General features: G+C 40.9%; 1 long non-coding RNA gene across 1 annotated transcript in view; it reads right to left on the bottom strand.

Annotated features, from left to right (window-relative positions):
• Positions 1-13,952: 13,952 nt before the first annotated feature.
• LOC142445196 (uncharacterized) overlaps positions 13,953-22,883 on the bottom strand; it is a 147,623-nt gene continuing 138,692 nt past the window's right edge. Inside the window, exons 4-5 of the long non-coding RNA XR_012783996.1 lie at positions 20,320-20,474; positions 13,953-18,983 (exon numbers count right to left, since the gene is read on the bottom strand). This is a non-coding gene — a long non-coding RNA (uncharacterized LOC142445196). The remainder of the gene's footprint in view (positions 18,984-20,319; positions 20,475-22,883) is intronic.

Genomic DNA, 22,883 nt, shown 5'->3' with positions numbered 1-22,883 from the left:
AGAAAAGACAAGAACAATACCACTGAAAAAGGGTACAAGACAAGGATGCCCCCTGTCCCCTCTTCTATTCAATATCGTTTTGGAGGTCCTGGCTAACAACATAAGACAGCGGAAGGACATCAAAGGGATCCAGTTGGGAGAGGAGGAGGTGAAACTATCGTTATTTGCAGATGACAGGATCCTATACATTGAAGACCCCCAAAACTCCACAGTTGGAATACTTACAGCAATAGAGGAATACGGAAGGGTAGCAGGATACAAGATCAATAAACAGAAGTCGGTAGGGTTTCTATACACATCGGACAGGGCCATGGAAGAGGCGATTAAGAGGGAAGTACCCTTCACAGTAGCCAAGAACAAACTGAAATACCTAGGAATATACTTAACAAAAAATACTAAAGACCTATATAAGCATAATTATAAAACCCTATTACAGGAAACCAAAAGTGACCTTCACAAATGGATGAAGCTCCCCTGCTCATGGTTAGGTAGGCTGAACATAGTAAAGATGACAGTTCTTCCTAAAGCACTCTACAAGTTCAATGCTATACCAATCCAATTACCATCAACCTTCTTCAAAGAATTGGAAAAACTGACCACCAACTTCATATGGAGAGGGAAGAAACCCAGAATTAGCAGAGAACTCCTCAAGAAGAAGGACACAATTGGAGGACTCGCCCTGCCTGATTTTAATGCCTACTACACAGCTACAGTGGTCAAAACAGCATGGTACTGGCACAATGATAGACACTCAGACCAGTGGAAAAGAATAGAAAGCCCAGGAGTAAAATCATCAGCATATAGACAACTGATCTTCGACAAGGGTCCCAAAAACGTCAAGTGGGAAGCAGATGCCCTCTTTAATAAGTGGTGCTGGAAACAATGGATATCCACATGTAGAAAGTTGAAACAAGACGCCTACCTCACCCCATGCACAAGAATACACTCAAGGTGGATCACAGATCTAGAAGTCAAACCCCAAACCATCAGGACCATTAAGGAGGGAATCGGGACTAATCTCAGAGCACTGGCCCAGGGAGCACATAGGCTCACTGCAACAGGGAAGGGGACACACACAGGTGATCTGGAAATCGACAAATGGGATCTAATAAGAATAAAACACCTGTGCACCTCGAAAGACTTTGCCAAGAGGGTGACAAGGCAACCCACAGACTGGGAGAAGATTTTTAGTAATGACACGTCAGACAAAGGGCTCATTACTAAAATCTACAACACCATCATGACCTGCAAAAAGAGGAAAACAGTTAACCCCCTAAGGAAGTGGGCAAAAGAAATGAGAAGAACTTTCACTAGAGAGGAGATCAATATGGCCAATAAATATATGAGAAAGTGCTCGAAGTCCCTTGCCATAAGAGAAATGCAAATCAAAACAACCATGAGATACCACCTAACACCCCTGAGGCTAGCCCAGATCAGTAAATCAGAGAGCCACAAGTGTTGGAGGGGCTGTGGTGAAATAGGAACCCTCCTCCACTGCTGGTGGTCGTGCAGATTTGTACAGACACTGTGGAAAGCAATCTGGCGATACCTAAAGAAAATGGAAATTGATCTACCTTACGACCCAGCCATCCCTCTACTGGGCATATACCCGGTTGAAGCAGCAAATAAAACACGACCAGTCATATGCGCTCCAATGTTTATTGCGGCACAATTCACAATAGCAAAGACTTGGAAACAGCCTAAGTTTCCATCGATAGACGAGTGGATTAGCAAACTTTGGCACATACACACAATGGAGTATTATGCAGCACTAAAAAGCACCGATGAGCACATGAAACACGTTATTTCATGGGAAGAGCTGGAAGGAATTATGCTAAGCGAGGTCAGTCAGTCCCAAAGGGACAGGTACAACATGAGTCCTCTGAGGTAAGTACAATCAGCATGACAGAAATGGGGCATTAATCCACCCAAGGGGAGGGTATGGCTTATATCTCCACAGGGAAAGTGGGACCAGACTTCAACCCAGTGTCGCAAGGTGTGAATGCAATATCCCGGCGTGGAGGACGGAACCGGTGGAGAGGTCTGGGAGGCAGGCCCCAGCACCATAAATTAAGTGGATTCCTGCCCCTCCCCCGAAAAGAACTTGTTCCAAAGGACGACATTGACCCTGCAGCTATGGGAGATGGACATATTTGATCAGAGCACACGGGAGCAGATGAAGGGGCAGGAGGAGAGAGTGGAGCACAGCCTGGCCCACCAGGCCGTGATGATGATGTTCCTGAGTAGAGCAGCCAGTCCACAGAGAGAACAACATGGCTGGCTCTACTATGAGACATGATGCCCCTCAGTGACTAAGGGCGATACAGGGGACAGCACCGGAGACACAGTGTGGGAATTGCACCTGACCTGATCCCACCACACCGAGGCTATGCACTGGGGGAATGCAGCGGAACAGCAAGGGAATGGAGTGGCAAGGTCCCCAGGGAATGCTGAAAGTGGACTTTGGGGCCAGGGCGTGGTGCCCCAACAGACTGGACTGGAAAACGCTCCTAAGGGCCAGCAAAGATCCCTGAACTAACTACAAGCTTTTCTCTTGTGAACTGTTTTGTTCTGTTCTTTTTCAGTGGTTTGTTTTGGTTGTTTTGTTGTCTGGTTGTATACTGTTGCTTTGTGTTCCTCTGTCTAGTTTTCGTGCATGTTAGTGACTCCACAGGTCTGTCTGAATAGGACAGGCTGGATGAACTATCTGGATGAAAAACAACGGGACCGACAGTTCCGGGGGGACTTGGGGTGGGGGGTAGGGGGGGGGTAAGGAAGTGGTGTTAACAAACCCAGGGACAAGGGAAAAACATGGGACCCCAAAGGGTAGAGAAGGGGGAGTGGCAGGCCTGGTGGGAAATGATCAAGGGTAAGGTTGCTTAGAGAAGAGGTATACTCTAGCCCAGGTGGCGACGAAGCATGGTAGTAGGGCAGGAGGAAAGTCAAGGGAGATGGAGGAAAGAGCTAGGAGTCAAAGGGCATTCATGGAGGTCTAGACAAAGACATGTACATGCAAATATATATAGGAGGTTGGGGAAATAGATCTTTGTGTCTATATTTATAGGTCAAGTATTAAGGTGGCGGAAGGACCTTGGGCCTCTACTCAAACACTCCCTCTATGCATGAATACCTTCTTTTATTAAATTGGAACTCTATGATGCTCACTCTCCCGACACAACAGGTGGAGCCAAAATGGGTGAACAAGTAAATGTGGTGAAGAAAGCTGATGGTGCCCGGCTATCAAAAGAGATAGTGACTGGGGTCTTAAAGGCTTGAAGATAAACAAGCGGCCATCTAGCTCAGAAGCAACAAAGTCCACATGGAAGAACACACCATCCTGTGTGATCGAGTGGTCCCAAAGGGATCAGTTACCAGGCATCAAAAAACAAAAAATCATATCATTGACTGCACACCTCCATGATAGGATCGCTGAAGACAAATGGGTGCACAAGCAAATGTGGTGAAGAAAGCTGATGGTGCCCGGCTATCAAAAGAGATAGTGTCTGGGGTCTTAAAGGCTTGAAGGTGAACAAGCGGCCATCTCGCTCAGAAACAAATAAGCCCACATGGAAGAAGCACACCGGCCAGTGCGATCACGAGGTGCCCAAGGGACCAGATATAAGGTATCATGCAAAAAAAAAAAAAAGATATAAGTGTGTGTATGTATGTGTATTTATGTGTATATGTATATATGTATGTGTATATATATATTATATTAAATGAAGGGGGAAGTGCAGAGTGGAGACCCAAGGCCCAAGTGTCGGCCAATGGAGATCCCCTCATAGAGGGGCTTAGGAGAGGAGATGGGTTAATTAGGGTGTGAGGTAGTATCGATGAAGAACACAGCTTTCCCCCAGATCCTGGATGCTTCCTCCCCCCAACTACCATGATCCGAATTCTACCTTGCAGGGCTGGTTAGGACAGAGGCTGTGCACTGGTACATATGAGGGTTGGAGATACAGGGAATCCAGGGTGGATGATACCTCCAGGACCAAGGGCGAGAGGGACGATGCTGGGAGAGTGGAGGGTGAGTGGGTTGGAAAGGGGGAACTGATTACAAGGAGCCACATGTGACCTCTTCCCTGGGAGAGGGACAGCAGAGAAGGGGGGAAGGGAGACCCCGAATAGGGCAAGATATGACAAAATAACGAGGTATAAACTACCAAGGGCATATGAGAGGGGGGAAAAGGGAGGGAGGGGGGGAAAAAAAAAAGAGGACCTGATGCAAGGGGCTTAAGTGAAGCGCAAATGCCTTGAGAATGATTGGGACAGGGAATGTATGGGTGTGCTTTATACAATTGATGTACGTATATGTATGGATTGTGGTAAGAGTTGTTGGAGTCCCTAATAAAATGTAAAAGAAGAAAAGAGGAGAAAAAAATGATTAGGGCAAAGACTGTACAGATGTGCTTTATACAATTGATGTATGTATATGTATGAACTGTGAAAAGAATTGTATCAACCCCAATAAATTGTTAAAAAAAAAAATAAGTAAATCAAGTCTGGTTCAAGGCAGACTTCTTTCTCCTGATTTGTGTAGCTGTGGAAACTGATAAACCAGAATCAGGATGGCAAAGTGTGTGGTGATTTGATGGGGTGGGAGGGTGCAGAGTAGTTGGGGTAGGGCTGTGAGGTCCAGGCTGGTTGATACAGAAGTAAGTGAATCAGAAGTCAGCCAAATGAATCCCCTTATGGTTCCTAGGATTAGCAAGCAATGCAATACGTGACCAAGGAACCAGATGCAAGATCCAGCTCAAGCAGAAGGTGAAGAAGCAAAACCAAACCAAAATCATCTCTGCTTGGTCTCTCTTTTATACAAAAGGCCACAATCCCCAAGGAGGTGGCATCTACTGCAGCCTAGGTGATAGTTTGGGCTCCATACCTACTTCACTCAGATGTGTCTAGTTGACACCCTCGAAGCACCACACAGGCCTGCTCATCTACTTGTTAAAAACCTACTCTGCATGCCAGAGTCACCATGACATGAGTCACAATATACTTTAAGGCAGCTAACCACAAAATACAGGATCAATTAAACAAAACTTGAATTATATTTCCAGACTTTTCTTCCCTGTATGGTCCTGGTTTGGAATAGCTAAAGAGGTTATTTTATGCCAAATTTACAAGATGAAAATGAAGTATCAACTGGACCCAAAATTCTTCAAGCTCATGCTAAAGGGCCTCCTTCAGTTTCTCTAACTTATCCTACAGGACAACTAGAGCACTGGATGGGAAGTGATGAAAACAAGACACCATTTCTGGTCCTTCCTTATTTGACAAAGTCATCCTTTCTACTAGCCAGCTTTGCTGCGTGCTGGCTGCAGAAGCGACAGCCTTACACAGACTTCTCAGTCAGGTCCCACAATTACATGAAGTCTCAATCTTTAATCGATCCTTTTATCTATATCACTCATACTCATTCTGCTTCACTTACTGATACAACATGTCTTTCCATTTACTCTAGTTTTCCAATTGTTGTTTACATCATATATGTTCTGTATACCCCTTGATGGGTTCTATGTCTTTTGTTGACACAGAGAATAAGATTCTTTGTTTTCCTCAGTTTCCTAATAGTAAAATCAGAGAAATTATTGAATTTTGTACATTTTATATTGTGTCTGATAGTTGAATTACAGTATTAGTTGTAGAAGCTTGTTTGGGTTCTCTATACTCCATTTAGAAAGGAGGAAGTACAGATGCATAACAGTGCCCTTTCTTTTTTCTTAGGCATGTCCCAGCTGGTCTCATAAGACCCTCTTTTAATTCTCTTCCCAGTCTTTTCCTTTCTAACATGGCAGCCCAAGGTATCAGGAAGTATTTTTCTCTTCTTAGTTCTTCATTAAGAAGTTTAAACTTTTCTTAGTTGTTCTTTGAAAAGGTTACTTGTGAAAACTTTCCAGGATAGACCACTGCTGAGAAATGAAAAGAAATGAAATGCTCTCCAGGCTCCCAATGTGACTCTGCATTACCAGAGCCCTGGGGATGATTACCTAGTTCAGCCAACAAAGTAAAGCTCTTAGAATTTCTTCCCTGTCAGTTACAGTCATATCAGGTTGCAGACTTGAAATGTAAATGACTCAGAATCAGATTGAGGATGCCCTGGTGAAATTCCAACCCCACAAGAAACCGGGCCTGACTTCATTCAGAAAATGCAATCCTCAGTCAAAAGAAGCCAAGATATCTGAAAGAGGACACTGCGATTAAATAAATCATAGACACTTGGAATAACAAGAATAATTTCCCTAGTCATTTAGCCTATTAAAAACTCAACTCTTAATGAACAGAAGATAATATCACCACTCTCATAAAAAGGACTATATTTTTTCAAGGTCTTCTTAGATGAATCACTGGTATTTAACACACAACACACATGATATTTTAAGTGACCTTCGTGAATAAAATGAGTAAATCAATGGGATTGCTGACTTGAGGTACTACACTTTCTCCAATACAGATGGGAACAAAATGTTTTCCTTCATGGGCACCATCAGCAAAATCAAGCCCACTACTAGTTCATATGGCCTGCACATAAGATATTTTAATTTATTTTTAAATTTAAATACATTTTAGCTTTAAATATTTTTAATAACCAAAAACAAGGAAAAATCATTTTATGACATATGAGAAGTGTATGAGGAGCCTGGTTCAAGATAATTGACTTATTACCAAGTGAGTAAATTCTTCTCTAAGAATCAGGGAAAAAAATATCAAAATACTCCCCAACTTGACACGAAAGCGCAGTCACCCTCTCAGCCCTGCAAAAAAGCCCCTAGATGCCTGTGCACCCAGGCAAGGAAGGCCTCAGATACTCCTGTTGCATGATAAGACAGCTCCCAACAGCCCCACACTCCTGGGGACCCCTGTGCCCCAGCAAAGATATCCCTAGCTGTCCTGACACCTGGCAAGAAAGGCTCCAGGCATTCCCACACTTGGGCAAGTAAGGCCCTGGGACTCCCCCAACCCAGCACGGATGTCCCTGATGGTGCCCACATCCCAGCAAGACAAAGCCAACTACTCCCACATGACTGATCAACCTTTCCCTCCCTGACAGCTGACCAAGATGCCACAGAAAGAACAGGCACTCATACCCTCCACCAGGCGAAAAGAAAAGAACAACAGGCATAAACGACGGGAAAATACTCAGGTCCAAAGCAATATTCTGAATTACAGACCCTGAAACAACTAGAAATATAATTCAGAAGAATGATGTTCAGATACTTTAAAAGGATGAAGGAAAGGCTGGAGAGAACAAAGGGGAAAATTTTAAAATAGAAACCCTACACCAAATAGGATCCCAGAAGATAAATAATAAAACAACAGAACTGGACAACCGAGTAAAAGAGAAGAGTGATAGAATCAAAGAAGTGGAAAGCTAAATTAGTGAGCTTGAAAAATCCCTTTGACTACAACCGGTGAATCAACAAAAATATAAAAGGACTCCAAAGAAAGCCTAAGAATTCATTGGAGCGCTATCAAGAAGAATAAACTATGCCCTCATTGGGATTTTGAAGCAGGAAGAAACAAAAAGGAGAAAAAATACATGATGTCATGGAAGAAAACTTCTTTAACAGAATAAAAAAGGAGATAATCCTCTATCAACTTAAGAAAGTCAGGAGAATCCCAAACAGGAGGGGCCCCAAGAGAAAACATGACAACATATTATAGTCAAATTTTCCAATATCAAGGAAAAGGACAGAATCCTGAGAGCAGCTAGGAAAAAAAGGACAGTCACCTACAAAGAAAATATTAATAAGAATAAGTTCATATTTCTCAGTAGAAACCATTTAGGTAAGACAGTGGAATGGCATGCCCATATATACTCGAGTATAAACTACCCCGCATATCCGCCGAGGCACCTAGTATTACCACAAAGCTGCATAAAAAATGAACTGAAAAACTCAGTTTATACTTGAGTATATAGGTATATAAATCCCTGAACTATAAAAACCTCCAACCAAGAGAGAGACCAGGCTTCAATCTGGTGCGCCAAGATGTGAATACAACATACCATGTACCAGGGAACCAATAGAGAGGTCTTTGGGGTTGGGCCCCAACTATGTAGACACTCCCTATCCCCAAACCCCCTTCCCCTCCCCTGCAAGAAGAATGCAATTCAGAGTACAGCACTGGGGTTAAAGCTTGGGAGAGGGGTGCGTCTGATTAGAACATATGGAATAAATGAAAAGGGATGGAGAAGTAGGGGAGGACATCCTGGCCCACCAAGCCCCAAGGATGATATTTCTGCTCAGAGCAGAAAACGCACAGAGAGGACCATAGAGCTGGCCCCACCACAAGACATCCCTCACTAAACCATAGCACTGCAGGGGGACAACACTGGAGACAGTGTGGGAATTGTGCACAATCTGACCCCATCACGCTGGGGCAAAACACTAAGGGCATGCAACAGAGCAACAAGGGGAGCAAAGTGATGAAATACCTGGTAAATACCCAAAAATAGACTTTGTAGACACAATGTGGCACCCCATGACACTTGACTGGAAAACACCAGTAAATGCCAACAAACAGACCTTGAACGATTTATAGGCTTTTCCATTTTTGACAGTGGCTTTTCTTTTTATTGTTATTATTTTGTTGATCTTGACTTCCTTTGTTGTTTTATTTGGCTTTGCTGGGGTTTGTGCTTATTAATATCTCTGCATATCTATCTAGATAAGCTAGGTGGGATAAGCAATTCGGAGATGAAAAAAACAGGACTGATGGTTGGGAGGGGGTGCATACAGGAGAAGGGGAGGTGGGAGAAAGGAAGTGGGGGGTGGGCAGGGGGAACCAATGAGGAACAAGGGAACAAAAAGTGAACTAAAATCAACAGAGAGAAGGGCATAGGGTGCCTAGTGGGGCTTAATTAAGAGCAATGTAGCAGTGAGGAAATACTGAACCCGAATGAAGGCCAAACATGATGGTGGGACAAGAGGAAAGTAAAAGGAAATAGAGGAGAGAACCAGGAGGCAAAGGACATTTATACAAGCATTTACATATGCAAAGTTTATATATATATAAAAGTTTATATATATATAAATAAAAGTTTATATAGATAGATAGATAGAGGAAAATAGAACTATGTACTCATATCTAAAGGAGAGAGGAAAATAGAACTATGTACTCATATCTATATTGTTGGACATAAAATGACTTTTCCCCATCTTTGTCTCCCCCAAAGATATGCCAAACATTAGAGGCTGTTTGACAGCAAATGATGGGAGGTCAGATGCTTAGAGATATTCTCCCTGAAGACATTCATCCACCAGCCTGCTCTCTGGTCCACTGTAGGTGGGGTTCACACCCTACTGATAACTGTTTCCAAGGAGAACCAGAGAGCAGGTCAAACCTGCTCAGTGACACCCAAAGTTAGGCTGCCATCCTGAATCTAGGATCTGCTCATCTTGTCACATGTGTGCCCTCCAATCCCTCCCCTTCCTATTTCATGGACCCCTAGATTGTCACCCTCCTATTACTATATAACCTATAGTACAACCCCTTCCTGTGACATATGTCTTTACCTGCAATCAGGGGGCTTGCATGCCCTCTAAAGATATATAAACCTTGGTTAGTAATAAATCTCTCTCTCCTGTTCTTTCTCCTGCCCTGTACCACTTAATGGAGCTGAAGTGAGCATGCTACCATGAAATGTGTCTGACTCCTTCATTTTACGTCTCTCCTATGATATTTTCTATGAATTTATTATAATCTTTACTTATTATCGCTGTACAGTTGCACCTACTGGACCAGTGATTATTTGTTAGGGGCTGGTTCCCCTGACACTATCTGTTAAGAATCAAGATTGCAGATGGACATTGGGCTTCTACTCAAGTATTTCATCCACACAAGAACACTTTGTTCTAACAATCCAGAATTCTGTGATGCTCATCTTCCAGACATGATCACTGAAGACAAAAGTGGGTGCATAAGCAAATGTGATGAAGAAAGCTGATGGTGCCTGGTTATCAAAAGATATAGTACCTGTAGTCTTAAAGGCTTGAAGATAAACAAGCAGCCATCTAGCTGAGAAGCAACAAAGCCCACATGGAAGAAGCACGCCATTCTGTGTGATCATGAGGTGTCAATGGGATCAGGTATCAGACGTCTAAGATCCAGAACAAAATCATACCCAATATGAAAGGAGGTGATGGCATGGAATAGAGACCCAATGCCCATTTGTAGACAATTGGACATCCCTTACAGAGGAATCACAGGGTAGAGATGAGACAATCAGGGTACAGTATAGCACCAATGAAACACAAATTTCCTCTAGTTCGTTGGTGATTCATTCCTCCCACTATCATGACCTCAATTCTACCTTACAAATCAGATACGACCAGAACATGTACATTGCTACAAAAAAGAGCCCACAACACCAGGAATCCAGGAGAGATAAATCCCTCAGGGCCAACAATAGGAGTAAAGATACCCGGAGGATAAGGGGAGGGTGGGAGGAGAAAAGGGGAATTGATCACAAGGATCAATCTATAACCTCCTCCCAGGGGGACGAACAACAGAAATGTGGGTGAGGGGCAATGAAGGACTATGTAAGATATGAAAATAATAGTCTATAACTTATTAAGGGTTCATAAGGGAGGGTGGAGGAAGGAGGGGAAAATGGGGAGCTGATATCAGGGTCTCAGGTGGGATGAGAATGCTTTGAAAATGATGATGGCAGCATATGTCCAAATGTGCTTGACAGGCTAGATGAATGTATGGATTGTGATAAGAGATGTAAGAGCCCCCAACAAAAGTATTTAATTTAAAAAATTAAGAAAATTTAGTAAATTAGACAAAAAAGCCTCCAACTAAAACATTTATATTCAGCAACACTATCCATAAAATATGAGGAAGAAATAAAGGTATTTCCAGCCAAGCAAATATTAAAGGAATTTGTAAAAATTAGACCATTGTTACAAAAAATACCAAAGGGAACACTTTGGACAGAGAATCAACAACAGAACCAGACAAACTTAAGAGAAACATACAAAACAACTCCACCCAGAAATAAACAAACTGAAAGTAATATTAAAAACATCACAGACACATAGGAAGAATGAATAAACCAATGAAACACCGCACACACACAATCACACAGCAAAATTACAGCAACAAATCCACCCATATCAATAATGAAACTGAATATTAATGGCTTGAATGCACCAGTCAAGAGACATAAAGTAGGAGATACGATAAGAACACAAAACCCATCAATATACTACTTACAAAAAATACACCTTAGACAGAAAGACAAAAATATACTAATAAACAAAGGTGGAGAAAATTTTACCAAGATGATAACCAACGAAAAAACAGGAGTGGAAATATTAGTCTTTGATAAGAGAGACTTTAAAGCAAAACACATCATGAGATACAGAAAAAGAACGATATATATGATTAAAGGAACAATAGAACAAGATATAACCATAATAAACGTATATGCACTAAATGAAAGACCATCAAAATATGTTAATCAAAATCTTACAAAGTTGAGGAGAGAAATAGACAATATAGCACTAATAGTAAAAGACTTCAATACAACACTCTCATGGAAAATCAGATAATCAGGAAAGAAATTAAATAAAGACACAGAAGAACTACAACACAATTTAACACCTTGACCTCCTCTGCATGCAGAGCACACCACTCAAAAGTAGCAAAGTATATAGTCTTTCCCAGTGCATATGGAGCATTCTCTAGAACAGACCAGGTCAAAAAGCAAGCTTTAATACATTTAAAAATATTTAGTGTCTACACTCCATTTTCTCAGACCATAAAGCTAGAACTCAACAACAGAACAAGGGTAAAAATCAAATGCATGAAAATGAATAACATATTACTTGGAAACAATTGCAACACATGAATTAAAGGATGAGATTTCTTAAGTCCCTTAAAACAAATGAGTCTGAAGACAGTATGATAGTTGGATGATTTTATGTAAACTTGAAGATGTATGGAAGTGTAAGGATGGAATCTAACCTGCCAATCAGGTAACACCCTGATGATGTCTCCTGCAGGATGTGGCCTACTTATAATGAGGGGACTGGGAAGCCTCTCTCCTTCTCTGCCACTGGTCTTCTTGTCTGCTGGGACTTTGCCTCTGTCACTGAGAGCTGCTGGCACCCTACCATTTTCCACCGACCTGTGATCTTCCTGCCTCCTGGTTCATCATTCTGCATCATTGGCATGTGGTTACGTGAGTATAAAGAGGAAAGCATGGACTGTATCAGACTTAGGGACTTGAGTTGGAGTAAACTGTATACTTTCTTGATATATAATGCCATCTGGAAAGAAGGTTCTTTTTTATACATTGATTAGCATCACTGTACTTGGTTTTCTAGGCAACCTGTTCTAACACACACACACACACACACACACACACACACACCATATCAAACTTTGAGGACACAGTCAACCATTATCAGAGAGAAATTAGTAGCCATCTAAACATGTCTCATAGGGAACCTATAGGCAAGGGTGGAACTCCCGCTGTGGGTTTCTCAAACTGTAACTCTTTATGGGAGTAGTAAGCCTCACCTTTCTCCCACAGAGTAGCTGATGGTTTTGAACTGCTGACCTTACAGTTAGCACAGCACTAAGTAACCACTATGAAACCAGGCTTAGTTATTAGTCATAATCAATTCAATGGAAGTGAGTTTGCTTTTCAGAGTTTAACACACATGTGGGGGGGAAAGAGGAGAAAACGAAAATCAGCACCAGTTTTGTCTGTTCCTTTCATCAAACAAAGCAGCTTTGTAAGAATTTTTATCAGAAATTATTAGGCATGCACCTTGATTTGGTTCCTCTTTTAGTTTTTATAAAACTAACTGTTTTATTTGTTTTAATGGACACCAAATTTTCTTCAGCTCACAATGTAAAAAGACTGCATTGGTTTTAGTAATGTTTTCAAGACCCTCACTTCTTTCCAAAAAGAGCCAAACTCACTCCCATGGGGTTGATTCCAATACGCAATGACCGATCGCACAAGGTAGAACCGCTCCTGTGGGTTTCTGAGACTGAAATCTATACAAGAGTAGAAAGCCTCATCTTTCTCCCTTGACGCAGCTGACAGCTGAAAATGCTGACCTGTGGTTAGCAACCCAATGCCTAACCACTCCACCACTACGGATCCTTTCAGTTCTGTAGAGATAAACTAAATGGTATCATCACTTATAAACGTGTCTTAGCCTTGAAGGAACTTATACTGAAAAATAAATTGTTACTTTTTATTCTAATTTCATTTTTCATGAACTTTTTGGAGTCCCCTGGTATGTTGGGTCCAACGTATAAGAACAGATAAATACTAAAATAATGTTGCCCTTCTTAAGAGATGCCATGTTAAAATCCATGTATCCTGTTCTTGCTAGAGTCATACAATGTGTGATCTGAAAGGATTCAGATATGAGTGTGGACCGAAAGGTAGGAGTAATACACTGCCCAGCAAAAGACTAAAGCTTTTTTACTGGTCTTCACTCAGCAAGATATGAAGTATTGATCCAGGGAAAACACCATTTTTTACACATTGGAACAGTTTCCATTTTCCTTCAAAGGGGTTATTTTCTGACAATACCTGACAAGTATTGAAACCTTGTTTATATCACCTTCTCTTTCAATTGTCAGCGCCTTTAAATTTAATGACAATGTCCTTCTCAATTTCTATGTCAATGACAAGAAAGTAACTCAGGAAAGCAATATATTCTTGGCTAAATTTAGAACTTCAGTTAAAAAACAAAGCAGACCAATGCTAAACTGAGGTATAATTTTTTAAAGCTAAAAGCAAAACATTATATGACACACACCAGACATTTCAGAGACTTCTTTGACATGTTTCTTAGAAGAAACTTTGTCCCAGAAAATACTTTATTTAGAAACAGGCAATGTTTCTTTGTATATAATGTCTGGATAAGAAATATCACCGATTTAAAATATTTATTGTAGGTTTCTTATTGTTACTATGAAAATGTCTCAAATAAATTGTATAGTAAATGGGAAAACATTTTGTTATGTGAACTTTCATGAAAAACACAAGAAAATATTTAAAGGAAATGAATCTTGATGTATACAAAATAGCATTTTGTTCAGGAGAATCGGAGGACAAAAATAATTTTTGCAAAATCTTTTCATCTTTGCTTAAATGTCAATGTGATTATAGAAATGCTGATAAGGCACTGTGTGACCCTGAGGTCTAGTGAACCTGAGCCCCAGGTCACCAATGACATAAAACTCAAGGTGCCTGTGACCAGCTGTGTATCTTGAGGGGCAGAGTTTCAGGATTGAGAGCACAGCCCTCCAGAAGTGTTTCTATTGCCCCAGCTCCCTTCTAGAGCTAAACCCTGGTGCTACTAGCAATCTTCATGAAATATTATCGCTGTGGTTTGGGAAAGATTTACTGATGTAGGTATGATTCATGCCCTAAGCTAATTCCTGGCTAGCAACTTGCTATATGAATTATATAGGAATGTACCCTAGAGACCCAGATGTACAAGAAATATCATGTTTCTTAAATCAAATCCTTGGTCTGTTTGAGCTGTCAAAACTGTTGGGAAATCAATCTCAGGATTATAAAGCCTGCTGTCCAGGGTCTGGGTATCTAATATAAATAAAAATGGGAAGTCCTGGGAAACAGCTTGGATAGTGTGCTCCGTTTTGCGCATTGTTAGAAAGGCCATGTAGCTTCTTGCAGTCAGGGGCTCGACTCCTCTCCGAGCTAAGGCAGCCATTGATGGCAGCCATTGCTCTACATCACCTCAGGATGCCTAGGGACTTCAGCTTTCCACAGACCTCTGATTCCTTCTCAGTCTGAGCAGATTTACACCCTTTTCAAGGCCATTTCTTAAGGGCTTTGGGAACATTTCCTTTCCTGCTTTATCTCCATCACAGGGATTTTCAATATATATTCCTGAGACCAGTAGCATCAGCATTACTTGGGAACATATTAAAAAGGCAAATTATCAGACCCAATCCACAGCCTACTTCATCAGAAGCTGTGAGGTAGAAGCCCAGAAATAAGTGTTTAAACAAACCTCTCACAGGATTCTACTGCAATGTCACATTTGAAGGTTACTGATGCTCGGTCATTTCAGCAGGTGGCTAAGAGGACTTCAAACACTTACTGATGATGACCAAAGGCTTCAGCTTTCAGAATCGATTATGTCTCAACATAAATGGCTCAAAAAGCCTGATAGTTGGACTGGTACATGACCTCATGATCAATGGAGAAAAGATCTGTTGTCATCAAGAATTTCATCTTGCTTTGACCCGTGGGGAATGCCCATGGAAGCAGCATTGAAGAAATCAAAAGGAATGATGCATTGGAAAAGCATGCTGTTAAAAACCAAAGATGTTACCTAGAAGATTAGGCATGCCTGACTCAAGTCATAGTATTTTCCATTGCCTCATCTGTACATGAAATTTGAACAATAAATAAGGAAGACTGAAGAAGAATCGATGCCTTTGAATGTTGGCCAAAATCGTAAGTGCTTTTGAATGTTTTCCCAGAACAACCTGATCTGGTTTGGAGGCAGTACAGCCACAATGACCCTCAGAAGCGAGGATGCCAAGCCTTCATTCCATTTACTTTGGACATGTTATCCAGAGGGACCGGCTCCTGGAGAAGGACAATATGCCACCGAGGTTTTAGGTATGTTCAGGTACATGTTCCCATCACAGTCCCCAGTCCTGCGTATGGAGTTCTGCTCATAACTGGGATGTACTGATGGGCTGCCAGCCACGTTTGGGTTGAAGTTTTTAAAAGCTCCGTATCTCAGCAAACCCTTGAACACCATTAGGATTTTGGTCTAGTAGTCTCCCTCATCGATGATATGTCTTCATAGCTGTCTTGTTCTTGTCCTGTGTGAGACTTAAATATTTTCTTTAAATTAAAAACTAAAACAAACAAACTTTACAGAAGTAAAATGCCCAGTAGTTACCAAATGAATGAATATGACTCCATTAGGAGCTTTGGAAGCAAAAGATGTCTAACTGCTTCACAAACTAATCTTTCTGAAAGGAAAACTAAGTGTTGGGTGTGACTTATGATGAGAACAATGACCAGTGCAAAACCAGCAACAATGGGTTAAAAATGAGCAACAGAATACAAGTAGTAAGAATGAGTTAAAATCAAAGTCTTTGTGGGTATAATGTATAAAATATTATTAACTATATAGTAGCCATTTAAGTGATTTTCAGATACTAAGCAGTCACTGTCATTTGCAAAACAAAAGACTTATACATGCTCAGACAAATACAGATAGGTAAATTATTCTTTTAACAAGTTGGACATCAAAATACATGGTCCACAACAAAATAGAAATCAATACAAAGCAGCTTTTTAGTTTTTAACAGACACTTTGGTAGCATAGACCATATGACTCCAATTCTATTTGCTTAATATTTTTGAGGGTCTACTATGTGAAAAGCATTAAAATTAATATTATGAATTATTCAAAGATGTCAGAGAACACATGAAGAAAGATATAAGGAGGAGTATGCTCCATAAACAGATATTTAGGTTTCCAAGAAATGACCATCAAGATGTGCTTATACAGTTCTGGATTTGTGGCATTTTCTGTGGTATCTCTGTTTAATTCTTATTGCATAAATTGTTTTGAGATTTACATGAAATAATATATATAAAGTACATGGTACATCAAGGAATCCTAAGCAAATGCTACTCCCATTCTTCATAGCTTATATTAGTACCTTAAGATAGGTTTATTTAATGTTCTATTAGTGAATTATTTTGTGTTCTATTAGTGATTTATTTGAGATTCATTTTAAAAAAGCATTTTACCTACTCCATGCTCTCATCTTCTATTCAGAGTAAGTACAGTCACAGCAAGTACATTCTGCAAGCCACAGAATAGACTATGATGCAGTGGGTAGGTCTACGATGCAAGCCAGAGATTTCCACTGTGATTACTTAGGCTAACACCAGCTTATTGAAAAGAAATCCAGTATCTTATAGAATCCACGGTTAATTTAAATGGCTCTCCATTTTCATTTTCCTTTGGAGCCACGGAGACTCTTTTATAATGTTACCACTGCTAGGCCCGCTTTAGAACATTAAATCTTGCCTTAAATATTTGTCTGTGTTTTCCTGTTACCGGGAGCATATTACACAGAGGTGGTGACTTCAGAAATGGCTCCCACTGTTCTCAGAGTGCTAAAAGCTCTGCTGCAGACAGTAGTCTCGCTGCTATTTAAGCCAAAACAAAAAAAAAAAACACTTCCTGACATTGGGTTACTTTATCAATCCCCTTCTGGGTTGAGTGTTGAGTTTTGCATTTTCAAATGCATGTACGCAACTGTGATGTGAGCCAAAATGCTCCAGGGCCAGTTTGCTCTGTCTGCATCTTCATTTTCCCAAGAAGTTACCACAAAGACCAGAGGCACAGGAACATTAACATCCACTGTGGAGGATTTTGAACACTGGCAAGCAGGAACAAGAAGGAGCTAGCAAGCAAATAAACTGGTCACGCTTCCTCTTCCCTTTCACAGGACTCTTTCTGCCCAAAAGACATATTCCACATGAATGAGCCATCAATCTTCTTAAGAAGCTTTGTTCAGCTTAAGAATGGACCACTCTGTATTTTCTTTCCCCACTGCCCACCCTGACTTTCCTTTCCCTCTTGTTCCTTTAGGATTACACTTCCAAAATCAAATAATAACGCATATTTTTTTGGTCTCAGGCTTTGCTTTCAAGGAAACCTGTGTCAAATCCATGTCACACCCTTAAATTTCAAAGTTCAGAACAGGAGCATGTGCTTAGTTGATACTGGACAGCATGGCCATATTCTGGTTGCCAGGGAACTGGTAGAAGGAGTATCTGCCACAATTATGATGTAGGATTAGAGGTGGAGTCCTGCCTCTCTGTTTGAGATTAACCTCAAATAGGATGACCTCTAGCTTCTGGGCAGCCACAAATAAGGTGCATGTCTCCTCGGAATCCGGCTTTCAGAATAGCTCTCTCCCTGGGCGTGTCCACGTGAGGAGCCTTTCTTCTGTGCAACCTCACCTCGAGGTGTCGCCAGCAGTAGCCTCTCTTATCAAAGCGGCCTGCTCGTGCAAATCCTTTGCTTCTGATATGGCTGTTTTCTCATCCTCCAATTAGGCAAGATAGTCCTTATTAACTCACTCTTCCAAGTTCCCCACCTCGAGAGACATAATTCAAGTATCCATTGCATTCATAGGTCAACGAGCCAACATTCACATCTAACCCTGGTATAACTCTGTCTGGATTAGTATTCCAGATTCTTACAGCCAATTAAGTAAGAATAGACAGTTCCAAGTGCAAACAAGGAATGCTGGACATCTTACATTTTTTAGAGCAGACAAAAATGACCACAGAATGGGAAGAATACCAAGTAGAAGTAGCTGTGGTCCCACACATACCTTGAAATCAGTGTCAGGTTTAAGAAATTGGGAAAGGATGATCACAAAAGTGTGCTTAGGTTAGAGTGGTACCCTGCGGTAGGTAATGGTTCTTTGCTACTGAAGTTAGAGCAGAGGGACCAGAGTGCTCAAAAATGAAAGTGGTCACAAATATTGGCTTGGTAACTAAAGGAGGCGAAAGATATTGCAGTTAGAGTGACAGATAATGCTTAAAACAACCAAACCAACTCGAATCAGCTGGAACCACCAGAGCACTGGGTCATGTGGGAGTGTCCACCAGGGAAAAGGACAAAAGCTAAAGAGAGAGTGGGGGATGGAACGTATTTGTACCACACCCAAAAGTTTTTGTCTTCAAACCCTGAAGACTGATATGGAATATTTAATTATAAAAATATTTTAATTATAAGATTTAATTCCTACCATTTAACTAATTACATAGATGGAGGTATCAGCTCTTGTATGGTCATTGTCCTGCATAGGAATCCAGGTGAAGTTTCTGATGGCCTTCAATGGAGCAATAGCACCGCATTCCAGCACATGGAATGAATATACAACGTGGTAGGAGTAACGTGGGCTACTTCCTGAGTGTGGTCCTAAATGAAGAAGAGAATGAAGTGAGAATTATAACATCCTGTTTTTCTGGTTCTACAGGTTAGTCTCCAATTTTGCTCCAATGATTGTATAATAAGTTGGTTCTGCTGATCAAATACTTATTCTTGTCTTTTCATTTTTATTATTGCTTTTTACTATCAATTTTTTATAAATACAGTCTTTATGTGTCTTTGGGGGTGGGAAATATATATGATCTTGGAGCTATTTTTAGGGAATATGCACATACTTGAAAATATACAATCAGAGACATTTACCCCAACCACAAAGACTAGGTGGGCAGCATTAGCATATTGACAGCTTGGGCAAGCATTCCATTTGTGGAAGGTTCTGGATCATCTGAATTATCCCTGGGAAGGGGAATGGCATTTATGGGCATAAAAATAGTGAGAGTTGGCTATATGGCTGTTTCCCTCCTTCATACATTTATGTCATGTTAACATCTCACTACTTCCTGAAACTTTAGCAGAGTTATCAATATTCGGTCCTTCGTGTTGCAGATGTCCTTGAGTTCCATCTGACTCCTACTAACTCTGTGTACAATAGAACAAAATACTGCATCGTACTGGGTCACCCTCCTAATCTATGCCATGGTTGAGCCCATTGTTACAGCAATTGTCTCATCTGTCTAATTGAGCAGCTTCGTCTTGTTGGGTGGTTCTCAACCAGGCATGATTCCTTTCTCCTGTGCTGTTCCTTTCTGACGATGTGTCTAAAGTGCATATGAAGGTGACTCGCCATTCTTGCTTTTAAGAATCATTTGGTCCACACTTCTCAGACGTATTTGTTTTTCTGGTAGCTCATGGTATGAGGGAACTTCAAAAAGTTCGTGGAACAATGAAACAAAAAGAAATGGAATTTTCCCACACTGTTTGAAGTCCCTCTTGTGTATACTCAGTGTTCTTCCCCACCATGACAAGCCTCAGTTCTTTCAACAACTGAAGGCTCTGGTAAAGTTTAGAAAAATACTCTCAGTGAATATTTTCATTGCAAAAATTGTTTATAACATTTTAACTACTTAATTTTTTCTTCCTTCTTCGTTTTTTTCTCTTCAAAATCTCAAGCCCTGATTCGTAAATTTCTCTTCTTCTATAATCTGTTTCATAACAGCAGTATTAAATTCTAAATTCAGAATTGCCATATGGATGATTTTTCCATTCATCACATCCATCATATTATTCTTATCAGACAACTCTGAATTATTAACATGTCTCCTTTTTACATGCATTTCCCCATGATTTTCTTCTAGAAAGATCTAATGATCCAGGTACACTGAAGAATATTATATTTCTTCCAAAAAATCATATAATGTTCTCATACCTCTATCTGTTGCCACACTATTGTCTGAGCCAATGTGGTACGGAAGGTAGATGGAGTATGTCTGAAGGTGGGGATTGCACCTTGAGCCACAGGTTCCATCAGAGATGCCACAGAAGGTGGTAGACACACCACGTTCACATCTGGATGTAGGCTATCTGTGGAGGAGAATACGTTGAGGAATTTTCAAACAGCAGCAGAATCTTGAAAGAAATGCTCTTTTTAAGAAGAATGTGTGCATTGCTGTAATGACACCATTTAAGAACCATTTTAACTAATTTTTCTACGAATACAATTGTCATTCAGGCCAGTTACTTCTGTAAAACACTGGTGATTAATTTTTATCAAGTTTTCAGAACAGTAAACAAGAGAAGGATTTGATTTAAACCCAACACATTTTCCAAGCCTTTAAAATGCCTTGAAAACAGGCATCGACTTTGCCTTTTTGTGAAAACAGGTCATGGGTGCAGTTCAACATAATTTGAACCTGTCATCAATCAAGGACTGCCTGTATTTTGCTAAGGGAAGGGCCCTAGAAAGAGAACAGGTATGGCTTTAAGGGGAAAGAGGACGAGCCATTTTAGACAAAATTAAAGTGGTATAGCTTATAAAATTCTCATTCTCATGCCCTTGGCACCTGAGTCCTTCTTCATGCTTTTCAGCTGTAGAACGTAGTGATTCGGTCAGGGGACTCTCTCGGGTACAGTCTGCACACAGTATAAACTCGAGAACAAACCAAACCCTTGATGGAGAGTAAAGGATATGCTTCCACCTGATATCAACCCTGGACAACACTTGAGTCAATTGTCATCACAGAAACTATAAACCCTATGTTTCCAGCGATTTAGAGGAACAGCTAACCTAGAGAACAGTGCCCAAGAAAACTTGAGGAGAGAGTACTCCTGGGCATAGCACTCCAAGAGCACCTGGATACATGGAAAGATCCCTCCAGCAGAGTACAGAGGAATAGGTGTCCCTAGGCATTCGGAGCAAAGTTCGCTTTCGTTGTGATGCAAGAACTGCCAGGAAAATCAACAAGCCTGCTGTGGAAGAAGCACAGAGTGCCCCATAAACAACTGTGTGGCAAGACGATCTCCCTTGCTTCGGATAGATTATCAGACAGACAGTCCCTGGAGAAGGATATCATGCTTGGTAAGAGAGTCAGCATAGAAGAGGAGACCCTGCAACAACTGGCTCAAGTCTGTCAACTCTTGTGAAGATGACACAGACTGGGCGGGATTTTGTTCCGTTTTACATGGGGCTTCTTTGAGTTGGAGTCCATTAGAAGGCACCCAGCAGCCATAACACTTGGCGATCAAGAGTGAGTTGAAAGAGAAAGACCTATCAAGGAAAAGTGCAAAGCCGCCCCTGCTGTAGTGAAATGTGTGTGGTTGAGTTTAAACATCTCCTGTCTTGGGATCAAATGGGCTTCGAAATGTTATCTTCAAACCTGAAAATTCATAGCTATTTCTTTTTTTTAATTAATAAATATTTATATTCGGGCTCATACAGCTCTTATCACAATCCGTACATACATCAATTGAGCAAAGCACCCTTATACATTCGTTGCACTCGTCATTCTCAAAATTCACCTTCCACTTGGGTTCCTAGAATCAGCTCGGTTTCCCTTTTCCCCCCTCTCCTAACCTCCCCGCTCCCCCCTTCCCCCTGGTCCCTTGATAGTTTGTAAATAATTAGTATATCTTATCTTACACTCCCCGGTGTCTCCCCTCACCCGACTCCCCATTGCCCATCTCCCAGAGAGGAGGTTACACATAGATCTCCAAGATAGGTTCTCCCTTTCTACACCCCCTTCCCTCCTGGTGTCGCCACTCCTACCGCGGGTGTTGAGGGGTACGTCTGTCCCAGATTCCCCGTGTTTCATAGCTATTTCTTTTACCATGTTATTTCCCTTGGTGGATTTTCTTCTTTAAAAAATGTTCCAGCAGGGGTCTCTCTCTGCACATGATACAAACTTTCCAAGCAGTTGCAATGGGATATATAGTTGTACCTATTTTACAATGCAAATGGATGCAATTTTAAAATGTGCCCAAAACTTCTTCTTATACGATTAGGAACTCTCCTGAAAAGGTATAACACAATGTTTTATTTCTTAAATGAGGTAGTGATTAAACAAATATGTTCACTATGTGATTGACCATTCACCTAGCTACAAACTTCAGAATATATATATATATATCCACACATGAGATTGCAATGAAAGTTTGTTTTTAAAAGTATAGTCTTTTGTTTACTTAACTTTGTTCATTTCATTTAATTGGATGTTGCCTTTTAAGTTGCATATTTCATTTAATTTTATACATCTTTTACAGATTATTAGGCTTGTCTGGTGTGTATGAGGGAAAAACAGGAAAAACAAATAAAGCATAGCAGTAATATCCAAAAGACAATTTGACCTTGATGGGAGCAAGAGACTATGCAGGAAAAATGTCCATAAACTTTCAGAAATAAGCACTGTCATTGTTGGCATCAAGGCTGGTGAGGCGGATCCCAAGGTAAAGTGGATATTAACTCTGAGGTTTGGTTGGTACTTCCAGGAAGAGTAG

Source organism: Tenrec ecaudatus, chromosome 4 (assembly GCF_050624435.1).
Source record: "Tenrec ecaudatus isolate mTenEca1 chromosome 4, mTenEca1.hap1, whole genome shotgun sequence".
In the NCBI taxonomy this organism is placed as follows: domain Eukaryota; kingdom Metazoa; phylum Chordata; class Mammalia; order Afrosoricida; family Tenrecidae; genus Tenrec; species Tenrec ecaudatus.
This window is presented reverse-complemented; position numbering and strand designations above follow the sequence as displayed.